At 44.3% G+C, this 26,527-nt stretch overlaps 1 pseudogene; it reads left to right on the forward strand.

The window, feature by feature from the left end:
* Nucleotides 1–303: 303 nt before the first annotated feature.
* Nucleotides 304–26,284, forward strand: LOC140453893 (uncharacterized; annotated as a pseudogene).
* Nucleotides 26,285–26,527: the final 243 nt, after the last annotated feature.

Below are 26,527 nucleotides of genomic sequence, written 5' to 3' on the forward strand. Positions count from 1 at the left end.
TGTGTGGGTGTGGGATAGGGGATGGGGAGGGGGTGTATGGGGGAGAGGTGTGTCTGAGGGGGAGGGTGTGGGGACAGAGAATGGGTAAGGGGTGTGTTGTGGGAGAGGATGGGGAGAAGAGTGTCTGGGGAGAGGAATGGAGGGAGAGGTATGTGTGTGTGGGCGGGGGTTTTGGGCAGAGGGGTGTGTGGGGCAGAAGAATGAGGGGAGAGGTGTGTGAGTGTGTGGACGGGGCGACAGGAGAGCTGTGTGTGTGTGTTGAGGGGGCGAGGTGGTGTTGCGGGCAGCACTGTAACTGAGGTCATGGAACATCAGCCTGTCCTGTGCCGAGCTCCCTGCACCGTGGGCGGCCTGTGGCTTTCACACTCGGCCGCAGAGTGTGACTTCACACGCTCTCCGCTCAGCGCCTGCGCACGAACATCTGGGCCAAATGGAAATGAACTGTACCTTCGCCGCCTCCTTGCTGTTCGAGGGAGGAGGCATTGCATCTCAGTGATTCCATTACACCATCCTCACAAACAACTCCTCACAACCGAGCCCCTCCCAGCTCACCCCTCCATCTCCATAACCCACAACCTCCCACCCCCGCCCAACTTTCCATCCAGGCTAGCCTCAGACAACGTGTCATCGACCTCCACACCTCTGCCCCTCCACTTCACCCCAGCGCAGTCTCTGCTCACCCTCTGCTACAGGGAGCCCTGCCTTCACTTTAGAGGCTTTCATCAGCCTTTCAGATTATCAGGTCAGCTCAATGTATTCACTGTATCTTCCTCCTCTCCCTCCCTTCCTGTCCCTCCTACGCCTTCTCCCCTCTTTCCACTCTCTCTCATGCTCTCGCCACCCCGATCTCCTTTCCGTGCTCTCCATACCCCTTCCTCATCTCTTCCTATCTCACCCCATCCGCTTGACTTCTCCCTTCACTATCTCTCTATTCTCTCCCCACCCCCACCCCACCCCCTTCTTACTCTCCCTATGTAACTCCGCCTCTCTCACCATTCCCTCCCCATCTCTCCTCATCCAATCCTTTCCCTCTCCTATCCTCACCTCATCCCAAACCCCTCTCTCTCTCTTCCGACCCCGCCTCCCACTTCTCCATCTCTCCCCCACACCTTCTCCCCTTCCAATCCCAGCCCCTCCCCTCGTCTCCCTATCGCCTCCCAGTCCCTTCCGATACCCATCTCCCCCTTTATCTCTCCATCCCTCCCTCTCAAGCCTCTCCCTAACCCTTTTGCTTTTTCTCCCCAACCCACATTCCTCCCCTCCTCTCTCTAAGTCGTCATCTCTCCACACCCCTCTCCTTCTCTGCCCACCCCAGCCCCTCCCTGTCCCCTCAGCATTGGGAGACACAGACTGCGGGTAGGGGGGGAGGGGGCTAATTCCCAGTCAGGAATGGCGAAAGCCAATTGCACTTTTAATGTGATTTTGCCTCAGTTGGGAAACCGATTCTTAGTTTTTGCATCTCCCTCAACCCCAAACCCCAGCTTTTTCCCAGAATCCAAAATGCTGTCGTGTGTGTTTGAGCTCAAAAACTCTCTCAAAACATTGTACAGCAGATTTGACGTCTTTGAAAATGCCAAACTCACCTCGGGCTGCTGTAGAGCTTTTATCTTGGGTTAGAGGCGAATGGACGCAGGGGGTCAATGCATGTTTCTGTGATTATAGCTAAACAAAGAACGCTGGATGCTGGAAATTATAAACCGAAAAAAAAAGCACCGAAATTGTTTGGAAAACCCAGAAGGTCTGGCAGCATCTGTGTAGACGAAGCAGAGTTAACGTTTCGTGTCCAGTGACACTTCTTCAGAACAAAGCGACACAATACCACCATCTGCTGGCAGACGGACGCTACCGCAATCGGCAGCCTGTAGAAATACACTGAAGAATTTACTGCTCGGGGAGGGCAACATCTCACAGCTTCCATCAAGATAACGGCATCAATTCCGACACAGGTTCAGTGCAGAGATTAGAGAGGTGGGCTTCATCTCATTTACTTCTCTCACCTTCCCCCGACCCACCCAGCGAGTGCACCGACCTTTTCCTGCAAGAAGCAGGTCTGAAGAAGGGTTGCTGGACCTGAAACGTGAACAGTGCTTCCTCTTTTCACAGATGTTCCCAGAACTGCTGGGGTTTCTTAGCAAATTCTGCTTTTGTTTCTGATTCCAGCGTCAGCAGTGCTTTTATTTTTCAGAGGGATGAGAAGTATTTGACGCCACTTTTAGATAAACTGGTGTCGACTTTGCTGAAGTTTTATGAAGGTTGGAAAAAAAAATTGAACGAATTCACCTCAAGCAGAGTGTACGGACAATCTATAAACTGCAGAGGAAAGTACAACCAACTATTTTGAAAAGGTGAGCAAGATAATTAACAATGACTCTGTCTCTCACTCACATAAGATCTGGGAGCAGGAGTAGGCTGCCCGGGCCTTTGAGACTGCTCCGCCACTCAATAAGATCATGGCAAATCTTTTTGTGGACTCAGCTCCACTTTCGCACATTTCACCATATCCCTTAATTCCTTTATTTTCCAAACAAAAAGTATCTACCTTAGTTTTAAAAGTGATTACTGAAGTAGCCTCAACTACTTCCCTGGGCAAGGAATTCCATAGATTCACAACCCTCTGGGTGAAGAAGTTCCTCCTCAGTTCATTTCTAAACCTGCTTCCTCTAATCTTGAGGCCATGCCCTCTTGTCCTTGCCTCATCTACCAGTGAAAACATCCAATCTATTTCTATTTTATCGACTCCCTTCATAATTTCATATGTTTGTATAAGATCCCCCCCCTCATTCTTTTGAAATCGAATGAATATAATCCCAATCTACTCAACACCTCCCCATAAGGCAACCCCCTCAATTCCAGGATCAACCCAGTGAATCTCCTCTGCACTCCTTCAGTGCTAGTATATATTTTCTGAAATAAGGAGACCAAATCTGTACACAGTACTCCAGATGTGGCTTCATCAGCATCTTTTACAGCTGTAACATTACCTCTCTGCTTTTAAATTCAACCCATCCAGCAATGAAGGACACAATTCCATTTGCCTTCCTAATTGCTTGTTGTACCTGCAGACCAACCCTCTGCGATACACGCACAAGGACACCCAGGTCCCTCTGCAAATCAGCATGCTGCAACTTTTGACCATTCACGTAATCTTCTATTTTGTTGCTACTCCCACCAAAATGACTTCACATTTACTAACATTGTACTCCATCTGCCAGACCTTTGCCCACTCATTCAATGTATCTGTGTTCCTCTGCAAAGTTTCACAATGCTCTGCACGCTTTGCTCTGTCATTTATTGGAGTGTCATCGGCAAATTTTGACACTGAACATGTGGTCCCCAACTTCAAATCATCTATATAAACTGTAAATAATTGTGGTCCCAATACCGATTCCTGAGGCATACCACTAGTCAATGATTGCCAGCCAAAATAGCACACCATTACCCCCACACTATGCTTCCTGTCAGTCGACCAATCATCTACCCACGCCAATACTCTGCCCCTAACACCATCTTATGCAGCAGCCTCATGTGCGGCACTTTGTCAAAGGCCTTTTGGAAATCTAGGTACACCACATCCACTGGAACCCCACTGTTCACCTTGCTTGTAATGTCTTCATAGAATTCCAAACGATTTGTGAAACATGACTTGCCCTTCATGAATCCATACTGCGTCTGTTAAATGGGTCAATTTCTTTTGCGATGCCCTGCTATTTCTTCACTGATAATAGACTCGAGCATCTTCCCCACTACAGAGGCTAAGCCTCACTGGTCTATAATTGCCCAGCTTTTGGCTACATCCCTTTTTGAATAGTGGCATCACATTTGCTATTTTCCAACCTGCTGGAGTGCCCCAGAGTCCAGTGAATTTTGGAACATTATCGCCAGTCCACCTACTATTTCTCCCGCCATCTCTTTTCGTACACTGGAATGCATTCCATCAGGACCAGGGGACCTATCCATCCTTAACTCATTTAGCTTACCCAACACTAACTCTTCTGTAAAAAGTTTCCAGGTCCACATCTAACTTCACCTCTTGGCATGTTATTAGTAGCTTCCACTGTGAAGATCATTGCAAAATACCTGCTCAATGCCTCAGCCCATTTCATCATATCCCATAACTTACTGCCCCTTCTCATCCTCTAAAAGACCAATTTTAGCCACTCTTCATTTTATATATCTGTAGAAACTTTGACTGTCCATCTTTATAGTCTATGCTAGTTTTTTCTCGTACTCTATCTTACTTTTCTTTATAGCTCTTTTTGTGGCTTTCTGTTGACCTTTAAAGTTTTCCCAATCTTCGAGATTTCTGCAGTTTTGGCCAATTTGTATGCCTTTGCTTTCACTTTGATAACCCACCTTCTTGCCTCCGACCCCCATGGCAGATTATCCCTCCTCCTGCCGTCCTTCCTTCTCACTGGAATATACTTTTGCTGAGCACTTTGAAAAATTTCGTTGAAGGTCATCCATTGCTCATCAACTGTCGCACCACAAAGACTTTGTTTCTCGTCTACTTTGGCCAGATCCTCGCTCATTCAATCATCGTCCCCCTTATTCAAGCACAGGACCCTGGTATTGAATTTTATCTTCACACTATCCAGCTGTATTTTAAAATTCAACCAAACTGTGATCACTCCTTCCAAGATGACCCCTGACTATGAGGTCATTAGTTATTCCTGCATCATTACATAGGACCAGATCTAGGATAGCTTGCTCCCTCATCAGTTCCATTACATGCTGTTCAAGAAAACTATCACAGATACACTCAAAAAAAAATCCTCCTCAAGGCTGCCCTGACTGAGCTGTTCGACCAATCTACATGCAGATTAAAACCCCCAATGATAATAGCTGTAGCATTTTTGCATGCATTAGTTATTTCCTTGTTTATTTCCCATCACAATGTGATGTAATTATTTGATGGCCTATCGACTACGCCTATCAGTGACTTTTTCTTCTTGGAATTCCTAATTTCTACCAAATGGATTCAGCCTCATGCTCCATAGCACCTATGTCATTTCTCAGCATCGCCCTGATGTTGTCCTTGAATATCAGAGCTACACCACCTCCCTTGCATTCCTGTCCGTCCTTCCACATAACCTGGTACCCCTGGACATTTAATTCCCAGCCAAGACCATTCTGCAACTATGTCTCTGTGATGGCTTTCAAATCTTATTGACTGACAATCATTTGTGCTGTTAACTCATCAACCTTGTTACAAGTGCTATGAGCATTCAGGCGAAATGCCTTTATGCTAGCTTTCTTACCATTATGATTCATAACATCTCTAATATCTCCTGAGTTATCCTTTATTTTTGCTTCTTTCATAGTCTGCCTTGAACTTAAACACTCCTGCATTCATGTCAACCTGCTGCTTACCTTTTCATTTATCACCATGCATCCTGTTGCACTCCCTTTCCCTTCCCCCAACTCGCAAGTTTAAAGTCGTGGTGACCACTCTATTTATCCTTTTCGCTAGAATACTGGTCGAGGTTGGTTCAGCTAAAGACTGTCTCACTGGCACAGATCCGCTTCAGTTCCAAAATTGATGCCAATGCCCCATGAAATGGAATCCCTCTTTCCCACGCCACTCCCTTAGCCACGTGTTTGCTTCCCTAATTTTCTTGTCTCTAAGTCAATTTGCACATGGCTCCAACAGTAATCCGGAGATTATGACCCTTGAGGACCTGTTCCCTAATTTCATTCCTAGTGCTCATTAACCCCCAAACAGGTCTTCCATCTTACCTTTGCTTATGTTGTTAGTCCCAAAGGGGACCACAACAACTGGATCCTCCCCCTCCCGCTCCAGTATCCCTTCAAGCCAGTCGGAGATGTCTTGCACCCTGGCACCAGGCAGGCAACACACCATACGGGACTTCCCATCCAACTTGCTCATGCTCTGTGTACACATGCTCTCACAATCTGTCTCTGTCACCACACATATTCTTGCTTGCACTCTCTCACACGCACTCACAGCCTCTCCCACACAATGACACTGTCTCTCACAGGCAAGCTCTCTGTTTCACAGACATCCCCTCTCTCTTACACATGCATTCTTTTTTGTCCAGTACAGAGTCCTGCTTTGTCCCACCCTCTGAAAGAGTCAATGAGATGGGTTGCATGATATGGTCTACCAGCCTGTGGGACATACCGCCGATATACCTAACATATACCATCACTGAAACCCATATATCACAGTATTTGATAATATGGTAGGTTAAAAATTGGCTTTTTTTGTGAAATTACTAGGATTCTCTTCGTGGAGACACAGACATCAAAAAGGTTTGCTGAATAGCTTTCAGTATTTTATTTTCTGCTTCTCTCTCTCTTGCATGTTTTTAATGGTAATTATGCTCCTTCTGTGAGGAATGTGTGGCCTCTCCAATTGCATCATTCATTACCTGACAACTACAGAATACTTGTCATTATTACTGAGTTTATGCTGAGGCAAATCATCATTTATTATTTCTCAATGTCTGTGCTCGACCTCACCCATGTGCGCAGAATCATCTATGTCCTGACTTTTGCAGCCAGCGACTGATGTGTCTGGTTCATAACTAGCTTCATCTTTGATCAATTTGCTGCTCGAAAGTGAAAACTAAATATGACACCGATAAAGTCTGTTGACATTGTTCAAGATACATTATCTTTTATGTGAGAAGAATGCCTCTCTACTTTAGATGTAAAACACCAACTGACAACTGAAAATGTACATTGGGGCTGCTCTAGAAAGTCAAGTTGCTATTCTGAGGCTGGATGAATGACATTTAAATATGAAGCCTAATGATGTGGGCAATTCATGTTCAAATCCTGCTACAGCAGATGATGATTTGAATTCAAGAAAAAATAACCTGGGATTAGAGTTTAATGAAGACCATGGAATAATAATTGCTTGAAAAAGAAATATCTGTTTCACTAATAAACTTTAAGAAAGAAAATCTGTTGTCCTCACCTTGTCTGGTTTACACGTGTCTTCAAACCCACAGCAATGTGGTTGACACTTAACTGCCCTCTGTGAATAAATGCTAACCCAGCCACATCCCACTGAAGAATAAAATATAATGCAACCACTCTGTTGTTTTTTCTCTCATCAGACATTGCGGATCATGTCTGGAAACATGCAGCCTCGTGATTTAGCACGGGAGACAGTAGAGCAACGGGAGCAGTTGCAGGGAAGGATCAGACAATGCCAGTAACTCGGATTGACAGCTGCTCAGTGAATTCACTCCCTTCTTTCTTCAATGTTTGTGTTCGCAATTGTCTGTCCACAACCGGAGATCAGGCCGAAATCCCAGCCGATCTTTTAAGTTCCCAATGGAACTGACCGATGGGTTCGCGCATCCCTACCTCTAGCAGATCACCCACCTCACTGCTGATACACTCAACCCCGTCCTGTCGGCTCTTGACAAATTCCACCAAATAAAGTGATTCAAAACTAGGCAGCATGTTTCACTGCTCAATCCATAGCCCAATCAAACTATATCTCTGCTCAACACTGGTTCCCAGGCAAGTATATTTAAAATGCCCTCCTTTGGTTTGAATCAAACATTCACAATACACCCCCTCCTCCTCCCTACCCACTACCCTTAGTCATTAATTTCCCAGCTCTCGATACCTCTCAGATACATTCACCTTATGAATTCAAGGCTGTTTGATATCCAGATGATAAACTTTGCAATCTGTTACTTGATCTACCATCAGCTGGAACAGTTGGAATTCCACCCTACATTTTTTGACTGTCACTTCTCCTCTTATACTGGAAACTGCTTGAAACCAATTCATGAGAATAAGATTTTCATCCCTCACCTCACCTTTAATTCCGCACATCACCAGTATCCCTCATTTGCAGTTGGCCCTTTCCTTCACACATCTTGATTTCCCCTAATTTTCGGTTCTCCATATCTTCCGTTAACCCTCATCTTCATCTTCCCTCTTCTTCAGTTACCCATAACTGCATTAGCCCGCATCTTCATTTAACCCTCATGTTCAGCTCCCTACTTCTTCAGTTCCCCTCATCCTCAGTTAAACCTCATTTCCAGTTTGCCTCATCTCACTCCACCTGTATAATCTCCTTTCCCTCTCTTTAAACTACTGCTGACTGAAAGCCTCACCTTTGGAAGATCGGACGTTATCGAGTCATGCAGAACAGAACTGTCTCCCCGGCCCATCCAGGCAGTACTGACCTCAATACACTAATTCCTCTTTCTGTCACTTTGTCCCAAGTACTCATCCATGTACTTTGTTGTAAAGGGTATATGTTTCTGGCCTCTCTTGCGCTCCCAGGCAATGTATTTCAGACATACTACTGCCTTCTGGGTGAAAACAAGTCCTCAAATTACCTCTAAGCCTCCTGCATTTCTTCCTATCTTAAAAGTAAGACCCCCTCATTATTACCCCTTCAACTAATGTATGTAGCCACTTTCTGTCCACCTTGTCTATAGCCCTCATGATCTTTAATATTCATATCAGGTCACGTCTCAGCCTTGTCTGTTCTACAGAAAACAACCTGAGCCAATCCAACCTCTTTTCACAGATTCGGAAAGCTGAATGTATTTTTTGACAATGCAAACTCAAGGGCTTCATCTGCACTGCATCATTCCACGATTCTGTGCGACTGCTCCATCACAGGCCGCATCCTGGTGAATCTCCTCTGCAGCCCATCCAGTGCAATCACATTATCCCTACACATTGCTCTGCAAGTCTTGTTCATCTCAACAGCTATTATCCAGACCCTCGAACTCATGAGAGAAACAAGCACAAGAAAAAGTTAGATTAAAGGCTTGCCCAGGGACCCTGAGATGGTAAATTTAGTGGGCGGGGATGGGAGGGGTGTGGAGGGGTGGGGGGTGCAGGTGGTGGTGTGTGAGAAGAGAGGAGAGAGAGAGGATGTGGGCGTGAGTGTGTGTATGTGTGTGCGTGAGTGGGTGTGTGTGTGTGAGAGAGAGAATTCGGTTATAATTGAGACTGAATGACAATTCGAAAAATTGATAGACAATGAGTCAGTGGCAGAGAGGAGAAAATAGCGATACCTACTTGTATTTATAAATCTCTTAAAATTAAGAGAGATGCTGCAGCTGTACAAAACTCTGGTGTGGCCACACTTGGAATATTGCATGCAGTTTTGGTTACCTCATTACAGGAAGAATGTGGAAGCTTTGGGAAGGGTTCAGAGGAGGTTGCCCAGGATGGGTGGCATGGTGGCTCAGTGGTTAGCACTGCTGCCTCACAGCGCCAGAGACCCGGGTTCAATTCCCGCCTCAGGTGACTGACTGTGTGGAGTTTGCACGTTCTCCCGGTGTCTGTGTGGGTTTCCTCCCACAGTCCAAAGATGTGCAGATCAGGTGAATTGGCCGTGCTAAATTGCCCGTACTGTTAGGTGAAGGGGTAAATGTAGGGGTATGTGTGGGTTGTGCTTCGGCGGGTCGGTATGGACTTGTTGGGCCAAAGGGCCTGTTTCCACACTGCAAGTAATTAAATCTAAAAATGTTGCCTGGTATGGAGGGACGGTCTTATGAGGAAATGCTGAGGCACTTGAGGCTGATTTCGTTAGACAGAAGAAGGTTGAGAGGTTAACTTAATTATGACAAATAAGACCATCAGCGGGTTAGATAGGGAGGACAGTGTGAGACGTTTTCCTTGGATGGCGATGGCTAGCACGAGGGGACATAGCTTTAAATTGAGGGATGGTAGATATAGGAAATATGTCAGAGGTAGTTTCTTTACTCAGAGAGTAGTAGGGGCGTGGAACACCCTTCCTGCAGCATTAGTATACTTGCCAACTTCAAGGATATTTAAGTGTTCATTGGATGACCATATGGATGAAAATGGAATAGTGTTAGATAAATGGACTTCAGACTGGTTCCATAGGTCGTCACAACATCGAGGACTGAAGGCCTGTACTGTGATGTTCTATGTTCTAGAAAGAGAGAGAGAGATACATAAATAGATACATACATACATACATGCAGAGAGAAAGAAAGAAATAATTCGTTTATAATTCAGACTGAGTGACAATAAGGGAAAATGATGAACAATGAGTCAGTGGCAGAGAGCAGGAAACAGTGATACGCATTTGCATTTATAACTCTATGAAAATAATAAGGCACTCCTTGAGGCCTTTCACATATCATCAATCAGAATCTTTATTCAGAATACGTGATGCACAATCATGAACGTTCCAAAATGGGGAGGAGGGGTGTGATGGCGAGACAGAGCGAAAGAGAGGGAGAGAGAGGGAGAGAGGGAGAGACAAAGAGTGAGAGTGAGAGAGAGAGAGAGAGAGAGAGCAAGAGAAGGGTGAGACACAGACAGAGACAGAGTGTTTGACAGAGGGTAAGACAGATGAGCAAACACATAGACAAATGAACCACTAAAACTCAACGGGTGACTGAAATCTACACACTAGATTGGAAGTGGTGGTGTAGTGGTATGAAGGCCAGTCTGTTAACACAGAAACCCAGGTAATGCTCCACAGATGCGGGTTTACATCACATCGCAGCAGATGTTGGAATTTTACTTCAGTGAAATCTTGGATTAAGACTGTAATATGCTGCCAAGTACAAACCTTTTTCCCAGAAATGACAATCCCTGACACTTCATGTTGACTCGTCCAACCCTCTCGTTGCCACTTCCTGAGAGTGGGTCACCACTGCTGAGAATGTTCTCGTCCTCTCGTCAATAATCTCAAGCTAAACACCACTGTTCGCCCCTTAGCTCATGTCTTATTTCTGTTTTCCAATTTTCCAAGCCATTACTGTCCAGTTGACCATCGCTCACATCTTTCCCTCATAGGAGATCTTGAACATTAGAACATGAGTAGACTGTTCAGACACTTGAGCATGTTGCACTATTCAATAAAATAATGATTTATCCCATGTCGACCTTCACTTCACTTGGCTGCCCTGCTCCCCATAAAATTTTAACAAATCTTTACTTCAAAATCGATTTAATCCCTCCTTATATTTAATCAGCAGCTTGCTGTCCACTGCACTCTGGGGGAACGAACTCCATGGATTCACAACCCTTTTAAATCTATCAGGATGTTGCTAAACTGGAACAGCATGTGTAATTAGATTAGCACTTCCCAGAGTAATCCCACGTGTCTCTCCACGTAATTGTAGCAATTGTTTCAGGTGATTTTGATTTTATCCAGGAAGGTAACTCAGTAATTTATTCGAATTTTTGAGAACTTTCTCATTGTCCTGGGTAATTTGAGGAATGTCCAATTCAGAATCATCTGAACTTCGTTCTTCACGTTTCACTGTAACCAATACAACATTCTCCTTTTGCTTTCCTTCCTTATCAAAATACCTTTGAGCACATTCACATGGCACAAAAGAAACCTGGAGGGTTCTTTCTACCTGGTATTCTTATCAAGTAGTTCACCACACTCAATTTCCTTTAAATTCGATACGGCCCCCGATCATTGCCCTCAAAAGTACACATGGCACTGGAATTAACACCAATACTCTGTACTTTATATTCATTAGCAAAATGCTAAGTTTTTGATTGGTTGTCTGCTTACTCTTTCATCATATGCTGTGGTATTTTCAAATGCTGTCTCACCAACTCACCTACTCGATTTAATCTTTCCCTAAAATTTTACACATAGTCCAAATGTGTAGCCTCTGAACTCTGACTCACCACGTTCTCCTTAATTTCAGTGGTCCTCTCATCTCATGGCCAAAAGCTAATTCAAGTGGACTGAATTTCGTAGATTCATTAGGTGCATCCCTTCCTGAAAAAATGGCATTCTTTTATCCCAACTTTAGTATTCTCCTTTTCTTCCTTTCTTCTGCGAGGGCCTTCCTCGGCTTTTAATCACAATTCAAACTGTTGCCTTTCCCTTTCACATTCAAACGCTTCTGTTTCAATTATATTTTAGCCATTTCCAAAGATTCTGATGGCATTCCTGGCAATTGTAAATGCTGCGTGATTGCCACAATTATTTCCGATTTCCTTTTGGACACAAGCAGCCCCAATTTCAGCTTGTTTTGCCAATTCCAAAGTTTGCCTTGATAATTTTCCATGAAAATCCTGAAGTGACTTCTTTGACTCCTAGAAGACTCTTCGTGAATGAAAGAGGCATTGTTACCCAAGGCCTTGTTTAAATCAACTGAATTCAACACCCATTATGTATAAAACACACCAAACACTTCGCTCACTGTCGTTGAGTCCAACAATCCTCAACCCAACTTGGAATTAGAAATTTTGATCCTGGCAAGAACTCCCAATTTTTATAGACCAGACTAAAAACCTTAAAAATATATTCCGAGCATACTCTGGACCCCAACCTTTTCTTATTTTAAAGGCACATGCAAGGTGTTGTGTTCCAGATGCAATTGGATTGGTTAAACTTCCTTGATGTTAGGCAAAACACACTTTATTCATACACCATTGCTGAAATACAACAATAGTAAAGAAATTCGAATAACTCCATTGGTGCACTAAACAGAATGATAGATTTTTTTATTTACGACTGAACAGTAACTGTTTCAATTCAGTAATATCCCATAAACAAACATCTGACAAAAGACAAGTTCAGAAAGATACATTGTCTCACATGCAAAACCTGCAGCAAGAGGAAAAACATCAATAGAAAACTCTGAGAGAGAGCAGCATGGAGAGATATATGCAGCTTCAACCCATGTTTAAGACCCAATAATTGCAACTGAAAAAGTAAAGCTAAAAATCCTGGTTCTGTGGCAGCTTGCACCTTTCACTTAGACAACTTCTATTGTTCCAACTTAGAACATAGCCCAAGGTCTCACAAAGTATTTACTTTATTGGATCTAAACAGACAACTCAGGACATTTGTTTTATAACTTCTCCTCAAAAAAAGAACTAAATACACCTTTCAAAGCCCTAGCGTTGTCACACTGCTCAGAACAAAGTCTTTTCATTTCTCAATACCTATAAATCTCATCATGCCCCTTAGTTTTGATCCTGTTGACTTCACAGCTTGCTTGTATCTGCTGGGTGTTTGGTTTGCCATCTTCTGTTTGATGCATTGATTAATTGAATGGTCGATGGAAGCGGATATTTCATCATGCTTTTGAAATGACCTCTGAATTTGGACTGAGTTGTCACATAGATATATGTATTTATACAGGTGTTTAAATTAGACAGCATGAATCCAATTTGCCCGAAGGTGTAAAATGAATCACGATCTAATCGGTCTGCAATATCAAAGGTCTGTAAGACATACACCAGCCACAAAAGTATGAAGCTTCCTGATATAGCAAAAAGTAAAATCACAGACTTCTTTCTGTTTTCCATTTCTGGGTCACTTGGGATTCCCTCTCTTCGTTTGACCCCATAGGGCCTTGCAGACCTGACTGACTGTCAAAGTGTGTCGAACAGTTCGAAAGTTGAACAAAAGTATTATAGCAAACGGGAGCAATGGGCTTAAAACCACAGCAAACGAGTCAAATGCCACCCATGCGGCCTCTGCATAATAGCTTGATTTCACATTACATAACCAGGGGACATTGTTAATGATTTTCCCAGGCTCATATACAAAGTAAGAAGGGATGTTTTTTAAACAGAACAGAATACAGCTTGTTGCAAGAATTATGGTTGCAGTTGTTTTCAGTGCAAAATTTGCTCTTCAGCCTGAGCGAACGAATAGCAACAAATCTATCAAAGGTGAAAGTGACCGTGAACCAGACCGAACAGTCTCTTGCTGCATACATGAGGATATAGCGGATGCGGCACACAGGGGTGATATCCAGGAAATATACTGGGAAATAATACCAATTGAATTGTCTTAATATAACCTCAGTGATAATGACAGAGAGATCTGCTACTGCCATAGCTACCAGATAGCGAATGGTGCAGTTTGAGAGACCACAGTTTACCAGGGACAGGATCACAATCGATATCAAATTAACTGCAAAACAGAATAGAGAAACGTATGAGAACTGGGAATCATTGCATTCCAGATATTTGCGCCCAGACAATTAGGGATGAAATACAACAGTAAAAACCAGTGGATTGGTATCAGATGTTCAAAAGTTAAAAAATCTCAACAACAGCCTCAGTCTCTCTCCAATTTAGCAATTTAATAATGCTGAACCAGCTACCCAGAACCTGGAAAGAAATGGATAAGAAGGCACAATAGAATTCAGAAAATCTGGGACTGTATTCACTGCTCAATTTAGGAGACCCACAATCATGACTTGCACCACTTCCCAAGAAAGGAGTTCAGCTCTCAGAGGCAGGGAATTTCCCAGAGGCAGAGGACTTCTCACAGACTAGGGAACATTATATAGATCAAAATGTACCATGCTGATATAGAGCATTTCTGAAATTAAGACAGACCTCTAGACTGGGCTATACCTCTGGATCCTCCCACTGTGAGGGACCCCCGCCTGAGGAAGGGCTTATGCCCGAAACTTCAATTCTCCTGTTCCTTGGATGCTGCCTGACCTGCAGCGCTTTTCCAGCAACACATTTTCAACTCTGATCTCCAGCATCTGCAGTCCTCACTTTCTTATACCTCTGGATTGGAATTGCATAATCTTCCTTCGGACAAGATATCATTGTAAGTATCCAGAGATGTCCAGACAAGTGTCGCTGTGGGAAAACTCTTGAAAAGTAAATTCCACAGGATAGGCAATATTGATATGACTCCATCTACTCGCCTGAAAAAAATCAAAACTAGGACCATAATGGAGGAAATTTTGTATCGTCACCAGAAGGAATTTGGAGCATTCCCTCCAAACAGGAGGTCTCTCAATGTACCCAGACACTTGTAGGTATAAGGCACACCCTATCCCATGCACAGATATTACATCCCACGCATCTCAGACCCTTCCTCGTGTCAGTGGACAATCACAAAATTATTACTCTGTAGAATCCTTACAGTGCAGAAAGAGGCCCTTCAGCCCAACAAATCCACACCTATCTTCCAAAGAGTAACTCACCCAGACCCATTCCTCTACATTTACTCCTGACTAATGCACCTAACTTACACACCCCTGAACACTATGGGCAATTTAGCATGACCAATTCACTTAACCTGCACATCTTTGGATTGTGAGGAAACCAGAGCACAAGAAGGAAACCCACGCAGACACGGGAAGAGTATGCAAACTCCACACAGACAGTTGCGTGAGGCTGGAATTGAAGCCGGTTTCCTGGCACTGTGAGGCAGCAGTGCTAACCACTGAGCTACCATGTGACCCATCACAAAGTTTTGACTGCTGCCTGAGTTAAGAAACATTGGTGCTGACTGAGAACGTTATCCAAGCGAGGGTAACAACAGATTTGAACTATGCTTCAGCATGGGAGGCTCTCATGGACCCAGTTTATTTTATGCAAAGGTAAACCATTGCATGACAGTTATCTCTGCTCTGGTTTGAAGGTGTCCCAGCACTCAATCCATCAATGGTAATAGGGAAACCTCCTTTTACTCTGATTAAGACAACTCCTGAGATCAACCCACAAAGTTCTAACATGAGCTAACATGATAAATGCAGGAGGGATGCTCCTGATGGAGTCCTGAACCAGGGCTCACAGTCTAATGATACAAGATAGGACTGAGATGAGGAGAAATGTCTTCACTCGGAGTACTAAGTCTGTGGAAATCTTGGCTGCAGAAAATATTTGAAGCCAAAACATTGAATGCCTTTGAGAAGGACGTAGATATGTAGTTCTAAAGGGATCAAAGGATATTGGGGGAGCAAGTGAGAGCTGAGTTGAATGTGCAATCATGATGACATTGAAAGGAGGAGCAAGTTCAAAGGACCAAATGACTAAACCCTGAGTCTATGTTCTATGTTTTGTAACATTATCCCAATAGCATTTGATACTCCTATAATTCATCAAGCCTGTGAACTACAAACAGAGTCTTTTTTTTCGTTGAGGCAAGTGAACAAAAAATGCTGATGCCACATAGAACGACAAATAATGCATTGACTTCTCTGAACAATGTCTCGATATAACTAGTTTTAGTCATAAAATGTACAACATTCTCCCTCACAAAAGCAGGAACCTTCCCTGAAGCAAATCAATGCAACTTCAATGGTAATGGTCACTTATCAGGGACACCAACCATTGCAAGGATTGTGTTGTATATTTTTGCAATTGATTGCCTGAGAAGATGCATTTTCTCTGGGAATAAACTCCTCCTTCCCTGCTCAAAGCAATCTCTATGACGGAAGCGCTGGAATGCTATTTTCCCAGAGTGTTTATACTCAGCAATATCTCCACAGGGATAGCATACTCCTGACATTTATTTTCCAAGTTAGCTTGGTATGACGAAAAGAACAGATTCCAACAGCTAAGGCAATCCCATACGAATATAATATAATTTTCTTTGGCATTAATTTGTAAAACTTAAAAAACCTGAACATGATTTTTTGATTAAAACAATTAGACTGGCATTAATTCAGTTGGATGTACAATCTGATTCGGGGGAGGGGTGTGGAATAGGTGAGATCACTTGGCTTGGCAGCTAGTTTGTGATGCAGAGTGATAGTAATTCAATTTGTACACCAGCTGAGGTTGCCATGAAGGAGAGTTCTTCTCGACATCTCTGTCCAATAGTTTGTCCTCACCCCACCTTGTAACATAATTGAGTTGGAGCGCATAGCTGGGCGGGAAGGTAAGTGATTAGTATTTGAGTGGGTGTGTTCTAGACCCCAGGTTATTGACTCAGTGTTCTTGTTTTTGGAGACAGTGTACAGTCATGGCAGCGCAGGCGGTGGAATGTTCCTCCTGCAGGATGTTTGAGGTAGGGGTGACCACCGATACTCCTGCCGACTTCGTGTGCAGGAAATGCAGTCAGATCCTGATCCTCACCGAACGAGTTAGGGAACTGGAACTGGAGCTGGATGAGCTGAGGATTATTCAAGAGGCTGAGAGGGTGATCGATAGAAGCTACAGGGACATAGTTACGCCAGAGAACAGAGGTAGCTGGGTAACAGTTAGAGGTGGGAAGGGGAAGAAACAGGCAGTGCAGGGTTCCCCTGTGGTCGTTCCCCTAAAAAATAAGTATGCAGCTTTGGAAACTGTTGGGGGGGCCAGCCTTGCAGGTGTAAGCTGCAGTGAAGGGGTCTGTGGCTCTGAGATTCAGAAGGGAAAGGGGGAGAAGAGGAGAGCGCTAGTTATAGGGGACTCTCTAGTTAGAGGGACGGACAGGCGGTTCTGTGGACATGAGCGAGAGTCTCGGCTGGTTTGTTGCCTCCCGGGTGCTAGGGTCCGAGACGTCTCGGACCGTGTCTTCAGAATCCTTAAGGGGGAGTGTGTGCAGCCAGAAGTCGTGGTACACATTGGCACCAACGACATAGGTAGGAAGAGGGGTGGGGAGGTCATTCAAGAGCTCAAGGAGTTAGGCTGGAAGCTAAAAGCTAGGACAGACAGAGTCGTCATCTCTGGGTTGTTGCCGGTGCCACGTGACAGAGAGGCAAAGAATAGGGAGAGAGTGCAGTTGAACGCGTGGCTGCTAGGATGGTGTAGGAGGGAGGGCTTCAGATATTTGGACAATTGGACTGCATTCTGGGGAAGGTGGGACCTGTATAAACAGGACGGGTTGCACCTGAACCAGAAGGGCACCAATATTCTGGGGGGTAGGTTTGCTAGCACTCTTCGGGGGGGTTTAAACTAATTTGGCAGGGGGATGGGATCCGGACTTGTAGTCCAGCAAGTAAGCTAGCTGTGTTTCAGGATGTCCAAGACTGTAGGGAGGCTGTGGAGAAGGTAGCACTGACAGGGACTACTTGCGGACACAGAAATGGGCTCAAGTGCGTATACTTCAATGCAAGGAGTATCAGAAATAAGGTGGGTGAACTTAAGGCGTGGATCGGTACCTGGGACTATGATGTTGTGGCCATCACGGAAACATGGATAGATGAGGGACAGGAATGGCTGTTGGAGGTTCCTGGTTACAGATGTTTCAGTAAGATTAGGGAGGGTGGTAAAAAAGGAGGGGGGGTGGCATTGCGAATTAGAAATGGTATAACGGCTGCAGAAAGGAAGTTTGAGGGGGATCTGCCTCTGGAGGTAGTATGGGCTGAAGTCAGAAATAGGAAAGGTGCAGTCACCTTGTTGGGTGTTTATTATAGGCCCCCCAATAGCAGCAGAGATGTGGAGAAACAGATTGGGAAACAGATTTTGGAAAGGTGCAGAAGCCACAGGGTCGTAGTCATGGGCGACTTCAACTTCCCAAATATTGATTGGAAGCTCTTTCGATCAAGTAGATTGGATGGGGCGGTGTTTGTGCAGTGTGTCCAGGAAGCTTTTCTAACGCAGTATGTAGATTGTCCAACCAGAGGGGAGGCCATATTGGATTTGGTACTCGGTAACGAACCGGGACAAGTGGTGGGCTTGTTGGTGGGCGAACATTTTGGTGATGGCGACCACAATTCTGTGACTTTCACCTTGGTTATGGAGAGAGATAGGTGCGCACAACAAGGTAGATTTTACAATTGGGGGAAGGGAAATTACGATGCTGTAAGACAGGATTTGAGGAGCATACGTTGGGAGCATAGGCTGTTAGGGAAGGATGTGGTGGAAATGTGGGACTTTTTCAAGGAGCAGATACGACGTGTGCTTGATATGTATGTACCGATCAGGCAGGAAAGAAATGGTCGTGTGAGGGAGCCTTGGTTGACGAGGGAGGTTGAATGTCTAGTAAAGAGGAAGAAGGAGGCTTACATAAGGTTGAGGAAACAAGGTTCAGACAGAGCAGTGGAGGGATACAGGATAGCCAGAAGGGACCTGAAGAAAGGGATTAGGAGAGCTAAGAGAGGGCATGAAAAATCCCTGGCGGATAGGATCAAGGATAACCCCAAGGCATTCTATGCATATGTGAGAAACCTGAGAATGACGAGAACGAGGGTAGGTCCGATCAAGGACAGTGGTGGGAGACTGTGTATTGAGTCGGAAGAGATAGGAGAGGTCTTGAACAAGTACTTCTCTTCAGTATTTACGAACGAGAGGGACCGTATTGTTGAAGAGGAGAGTGTGAAACGGACTGATAAGCTAGAAGAGATACCTGTTAGGAAGGAAGATGTGTTGGACATTTTGAACAACTTGAGGATAGACAAGTCCCCCGGGCCTGACGGGATATATCCTAGGATTATGTGGGAAGCAAGAGAGGAAATTGCAGTACCGTTGGCAATGATCTTCTCGTCTTCACTGGCAACTGGGGTGGTACCAGGGGACTGGAGAGTAGCGAATGTTGTGCCCCTGTTCAAAAAAGGGAATAGGGATAACCCCGGGAATTACAGGCCAGTTAGTCTTACTTCTGTGGCAGGCAAAGTAATGGAAAGGGTACTGAGGGATAGGATTTACGAGTATCTGGAAAGACACTGCTTGATTAGGGACAGCCAGCACGGATTTGTGAAGGGTAGGTCTTGCCTTACAAGTCTTATTGAATTCTTCGAGTAGGTGACCAAGCATGTGGATGAGGGTAGAGCAGTGGATGTAGTGTACATGGATTTTAGTAAGGCATTTGATAAGGTTCCCCATGGTAGGCTTATGCGGAAAGTCAGGAGGCATGGGATAGAGGGAAATTTGGCCAATTGGATAGAAAACTGGCTAACCGGTAGAAGTCAGAGAGTGGTGGTAGATGGTAAATATTCAGCATGGAGTCCAGTTACAAGTGGAGTTCCGCAGGGATCAGTTCTGGGTCCTCTGCTGTTTGTAATTTTTATTAATGACTTAGAGGAGGGAGTCGAAGGGTGGGTCAGTAAATTTGCAGATGATACAAAGATAGGTGGAGTTGTGGACAGTGAGGAGGGCTGTTGTCGGCTGCAGAGGGACTTAGATAGGATGCAGAGCTGGGCTGAGGAGTGGCAGATGGAGTTCAACCCTGCCAAGTGTGAGGTTGTCCATTTTGGAAGAACAAATAAGAATGCGGAATACAGGGTTAATGGTAGGGTTCTTGGTCAGGTGGAGGAACAGAGGGATCTTGGGTTCTATGTACATAGATCTTTGAAGGTTGCCACTCAGGTGGATAGAGTTTGTAAGAAGGCCTATGGAGTATTATCGTTCATTAGCAGAGGGATTGAATTCAAGAGTCGTGAGGTGATGTTGCAGCTGTACAGGACTTTGGTTAGGCCACATTTGGAGTACTGTGTGCAGTTCTGGTCGCCTCACTTTAGGAAAGATGTGGAAGCTTTGGAGAGGGTGCAGAGAAGATTTACCAGGATGTTGCCTGGAATGGAGAGTAGGTCGTACGAGGATAGGTTGAGAGTTCTCGGCCTTTTCTCGTTGGAACGGTGAAGGATGAGGGGTGACTTGATAGAGGTTTATAAGATGATCAGCGGAATAGATAGAGTAGACAGTCAGAAACTTTTTCCCTGGGTACAACAGAGTGTTACAAGGGGACATAAATTTAAGGTGAAGGGTGGAAGGTATAGGGGAGATGTCAGGGGTGGGTTCTTTACCCAGAGAGTGGTGGGGGCATGGAATGCGCTGCCCGAGGGAGTGGTAGAGTCAGATTCATTGGCGACCTTTAAGCGGCATTTGGATAGGTACATGGATGGGTGCTTAATCTAGGATAGAAGTTCGGCACAACATCGTGGGCCGAAGGGCCTGTTCTGTGCTGTATTGTTCTATGTTCTATAATTTCTTCTCAAACAGCATTACATGAACAACTTTAAACTTCTATCAACAACCTAATCTGCTTGTCTTCAAAAGTCCTCTGAACACCCCTGAACATGGTCATCGATTAATGCACTGATATAGCTACAGCATCCTTTAACCCCAAATAACGTTGTCAGCTTCAGTGTAAACCCTAATATTATAAAATCCTATTACAGAAATCTAAGGGCATAAACTCTTAATTTCACACATTGTGTAATATTTGTCTAGTCTCATTTGAGCATTGCTTGCAATATCAACTCCATTACATTAGTGAGCAAATCAAATGTAATAGTTAAGTTTAATTTTGTCTTCTGTGTGCTCTCATGATCAAGACAATCATAAACTGTGTCAACTTTCTATTGTGTCAGCCAGGAGGTTCTCATCATATATATTTGGATATTATTGAAATGAATTCTTTTCCAACTCTATTTAACAATCACTGAAACAGATGCAATGAGTGGAACACTTTCAAAAGAGAACAAACATAATGTCACTGAGCATCAGTGGTGGAGCAAGTAGGTGTGTGTTGATATCGTGCCAGCCAAGAGGACTGGGGTAGGGAGAGTGGGGGCTTGCGTCAGGTCTTGGGGGCTAAGGAGATTTTGATCTCAAAGGGGTGGGGCAAGGGGAGACGGGTCAAAATCTGAGGTGGGATGTATTGGTTCCAACTACAAAGTTTGCTGTCAGGCCTGGTGATGGGGATGGGGATGGGGATGGGGGCAGGCGAAGGGATGTAGACAGCTGTGATGGGTGTGACGGGTGTGTGGAAAGTGTGTGTTCGATAGTGTGACATGGATGGTTGAGTCCAGAATCTTTGTACTTTGGAACCTGGGGAAGTGGAGCGTGGATTCACTGTATGTGTGGATGTAAAGAGGTCAGAAGTTTGTGCATTTATGAGGGAGTGCAAGGTACATTTGCTTGTCAGTTGAATGATTACTTTGGCGTTAAAATAGGATTTTAGTAGCGAGACATTTTGAAACTACTTTCTTAATGCCAGTTGTACCCATCGAATTCTTAACCAGATAGCTTTGGAGACTTCAGACATTTCAGCAATTCCTTCAGAGTCTCTTACATTGGGATTTTCATAGATAACCGTGCATATAACCCATCTGCCCTTCAGAGGTGGTCCAGAATGGGTTCCTATGTCATCACTTGAAATAGTTCATCAGTAATCCCGCAGCTCTGTTTTGCAAACAGTTTTTAAAAAAGTATGAATGTGTCAAATTCCACTGAGATTGTCAAAATGAGAAATTTGCTTGACTGTTACTCAGAACAAATGAATTCACTTCGAGCTTTATCAGTAATGGCAAAACAACTGTTTTAATAACATAGCTAAGATTAACAAGAGGAGAAGAAAGAAATCAGACATCATCTATTATTCAACAACTTACCTCTCCTCTTCAAATTCCCAAACCATACACACACACACACACACAACACTTGATTACATCAGGTAAACGACGTTAGAGTATAAAGAAAATTGTGGGATGTTGGCGCCGTTGGCTGGCCAACATTTATTTCCCATCCCTGGTTGCCACCTGAGAAGGTGGTGCTGAGCTGCCTTCTTGAACTGCAGCAGTCCATCTGGTGTAGATTGACACTCAATGCTCTTAGGGAAGGTATGACAGCGTTTTGACCCAGCGTCAGTGAAGGAATGGCGACGTACTTCCAAGTCAGAATCGTGAGTGGCTCTGAGGGGAACTTGAAAGTTTTGGTGTTCCCAAGCACATTTAATGCACATGCATTGGACAGAAAATAATGAGGATAAGATAAACAAAGTTCAGGCAATCAACAGTCCCTGTGGTTTTAGCTGTGACTGTGGGCCAAGTGCTGGGAAGCAGAAAGAGTGGAGATAGGTTGACACAGACTCGATGCACTGAAATGCTGTATGACTGTACGAATACCATTTGCCGTTATCTCAATCAGAAAGACCCAGTTCTTACCTTGTTTTCGAATTATTTCTAATTTTGCTGCTAACATTTATGTCATTTTCCGAAGTGAGGAGGGAGAGATGGATGCTTTGTGTCTGCACACTTTGGACGCTTTCCCTCTGTTGCCACTCTGTCACTTTACTTTTGAGCACGTTGCAACTGGGCACATTTGAGGGCTGTTGTCAGACAGATATTCTTGAACTCAAAGACTTTTAGTGCTACGCAGGTTTGATTTCTCCCACTCACTCATTAAAAAAATAGCATTATATTGCACAGCTCAACATTATGCAGTACCTGTTTTGAAACTGCAAAACTCTCGAGGTTTTCTAGTTGCAACAGTCTAAATGAAGGGTATGGAACTAACAACGTTTTGTCTTTTGCCCGATTGTAAAGCTCTGCTCATTTTTCTTATCTTCTGATGGTACAAGAGCACAAGAATTAGGACCAGGAGTGGACCAATCTGCCCGTCGGGCCTGCTTCACCATTCAACAGGATCGTGTCTGATCTGACATCCCTAGCATCCACTCTCCTACCCTTTCCCTCGAAGCCTCGACTCCCTTAGATGGAGAGATCCCAGAAAGAGGCAGGTGGTGGAATTTAAACTCGCAAAACCTCGGAGTCAGAGTCTAATAATGACCATGAATCTATGTTGATTGATGGAAAACCCATCTGGTTTCACTAATGTCCTTTAGGGAAGGAAATTACCATCCTTACCGAGTCTGGCCTAAATGTAACTCCACACAGCAATGTGGTTGACTCTTAACTTCCATCTGGGCAATTAGGGTTGGCTTGGCTAGCGACTCCCTCACCCCGTGAGTGAATAATAAAAACACACTATTGATAGTTCATAAATAAACATAAATAACGTTATGTCCGTTTTAACAGTGTCCTCCAGTATGCTCTGCAAGTTTCAGGCCACAGAAGCCAGAGGATTAGGAATCAGTAATCAATTACAGTTATGCTATTCGCTTGCATTCTGGCCAGTCCACATTATTCACTCGCCCCTAAATCCGCACCAGGAGCCTGTCATCGTCCTCTTGCTGTTTATCTTGTAATATGAGGAGAAATATCAAACGTCTGGGTTGAATGGTACCCAACATCCCATCACACCCTGGAGACGGACGTAGAGGGCCAATATCATTGTGTTGCTAACCTGTTAACTCTTGAAAGCAACGGGAGATGTGTAGATTAAGGAGATGTGCACATTTGTACTTCATGTGGTTAATGCCAAGGGTCACACTTCCAAAGGAGTAGTGTGGTCACCAAACACAAACACGAGATTAAGTAACTATTTTGGCCTGATTATTTTATGATAAATTATGCTGAAGTCGACTTTTACATGTGTTTCAACAACATCTGTTAACTGTCTGGAGCACTGAGTCCAGTTCTGGTTATGAAGCCGGAGAGGGTTCAGAAGAGATTTACCAAACTCTTATGGGAATGGAGGGTTGAGTTACAAGGGGAGGCTGGATAGGATGGGGCTTTTTACATTGAAAGTTGAGGGGGTGACCTGAGAAAGTTTTCTCAAGCCATGAAAGGTATAGATTAGGTGAATAGTAGCTGTCTTTTCCTTGGAGTGGGGGATTTCAAGACCACAGGGCATATTTTTAAGGCAAGACGAGGGAGATTTTAAAATGTCATGGGCAATGTTTTTACATAGAGAGTGCAGTCACCGTGTGGAGAGGTGGCAATGCCCGGGTTCAAGCCCCACCTGCTCCAGGTTCACATGTCATAACATCTCTGAACAGGCTTGTGCGAAAAATTGATTAAAAAAGAGAGAATGGAGTTATGGTGGAGACTGTGAGAAACCATGGAATGGAGCAAGTTAAATAATAAAGCTTGGGTTGGGATGGAGAGATTGGCAGGTGAAATATAGATCATTGCATGATTGTAGTTGCCTAAATAGGACCAGAATTAGGCCATTCAGCCCACCGAGTCTGCTGATGTGCTGTGTAACTCCACTCTCCTGTCTTTTCACTGGATCCCTCCACGAATCAAGAACACATCGGTGATTAGATTCTCTCCAGTGTGGAAACAGGCCCTTTAGCCCAGCAAGTCCACACCAACCCTCCAAAGAATAACCTGGCCAGACCCATTCCCTTACCTTGTGTTTACCCCTGGCGAATGTCCCTAACATGATGGACGCTTTAGCACGGCCAATTCGTCTAACCTGCACATCCTTGGCCTGTGGGAGGAAACCAGAGCACCCAGAGTAAACTCACACAGACAGTCGCACGAAGCAGGAATCGAACCCGGGTCCCTGGTGCTGTGAAGCAGCTTTGCTAACCACTGAGCCACAATGCCTCCCCTTCTTCCTTTCTCTCATTAATTCATTCGCCTGTCTTTCATTTGTTATTTCCTTCTGCTTCCCTGTCTGCCTGACTTCCTTTCTCTTTCTCTCATCATTTTATCTGATTGGTGCCCCATGAATAATTTGTCATTCAGTTTGCGATCTAAAGTTGCCCTTGTCGAGCACAGGTCCATTTGCTGTCTGCCGAATTACAGTATGTTCTGTTCTCGTTGTGATGATAATGCTCCTTTAACAAGGTTATGCTGTCCTTCGTTTCTTTCCCCCCAGAAAGGTCGTAAAAGGAGCAATTCGAAAAGTCTGGGTTTAATTCCTGACAATGCTTTCAAGTTGAAAAAAAAATTGTACAATGGAAAGGGAGTGGTCAGTTCTCCCAGCTCAGCTTTTCTCTGGTTTGGTTTCAGCAGGCTGGCTGTTCACTGAAAGCAGGCAGTCAGTTTTGAGACTGCGGTCCAAGAAACAGCTATGCGGAATCTCTCCACCATCTGTCTGCTGTAAGGTCTTTTTTTTTTTAGCAAGGGGTGTTTCTGGAGATTGTTGCAGGAATTTGGAACAGCATCATTAAGTTGAGAAAATCTATTGGGTTTTCGGATAGATTAGGTTATTCTGTATTCTGTTCTCTTTTGTTTGTGTTTCATTTCGAAACCTTGCAAATAACTTGTTTTGTTTAAAAGTAATTGGTTGGGCTAGCTGCATCTCTCCTGGAATATCCACAGTAAAACAACTAGCAAAGTTAGGGTCCGGGCTATTTTCTTGAAATGGTTTGAGTGGGTCGAACCTAGTCCAGTACACTTCAGGCTGTGCTCGAGCAGACTTCAGCTCTTCAAATTGTCTCGGTTGGGAGCACTGTTAAGCTGTGTTGCCACATGAGTTGGTTTGCAAAGGAAGCTGTTCGTTGGTACAAGCAGCAGCAACAAGAACCTCTGCAACTCGCTTATAATGTGGAAAAAAGGCAAGCTCCCGCCGATAGAAGATTTTTGAGGTGAAGTTGATGATAGGCAGACTACAGATACACTGGTGACTGAGGGCGGGCAGAGAAATGATTCGGGTGTTTATTACTGTGCAAATTCTTTGGAATATCCCTTATATTTGGAAATGGTTCCAAATTGGGTTAATCGATTCAATTTTCACTGTGAATTGACCAGCAATGGTGAACCTCAAAATGCTTCATTCCTCTTAAACCCCATCAGGTGCCCCAAACATATTAATCTTATCTTGGCCGCGAGATGACAGATTTTCTATGGAAATCATCCCATTGACGTGTTTGGCGAACCAAGTGATCTCCCATCGTGCCCCCATCCACTGGAATGTTTCCAAATGGGATACTGAGGGTTGGACCAATTCTGGGACAACAGACTCCATTGGAGCGGACAGTATCAGGAGCAACGTCACAGCCCCAGCAAGAGCTTGGAGCCATGACACTGTAAGTACTTGCTCAGTTCTGATCAACTCAATGTAAACTCTTACCAGTGAATGCGTCTCATATCAGGGAGATGCCTATTCCCCGTTCATTCCTCTGCTAGTTATCGACCTGAGACTGAATTCTTAGCAATGCCAGTTGTTAATTGTCTTGGATGCTCCCTTGCACATCTGATTGTTGACCTCAAGCACATAGAAATGTAGAAAATATGGGCAAAGTAGGCCATTCAGCCCTGCAAGCCTGCTCTGCCATTCAATAGAATCATGTTTGATCATCTAATCA

This window comes from Chiloscyllium punctatum, chromosome 28 (assembly GCF_047496795.1).
Source record: "Chiloscyllium punctatum isolate Juve2018m chromosome 28, sChiPun1.3, whole genome shotgun sequence".
NCBI classification, from domain to species: Eukaryota; Metazoa; Chordata; class Chondrichthyes; order Orectolobiformes; family Hemiscylliidae; genus Chiloscyllium; species Chiloscyllium punctatum.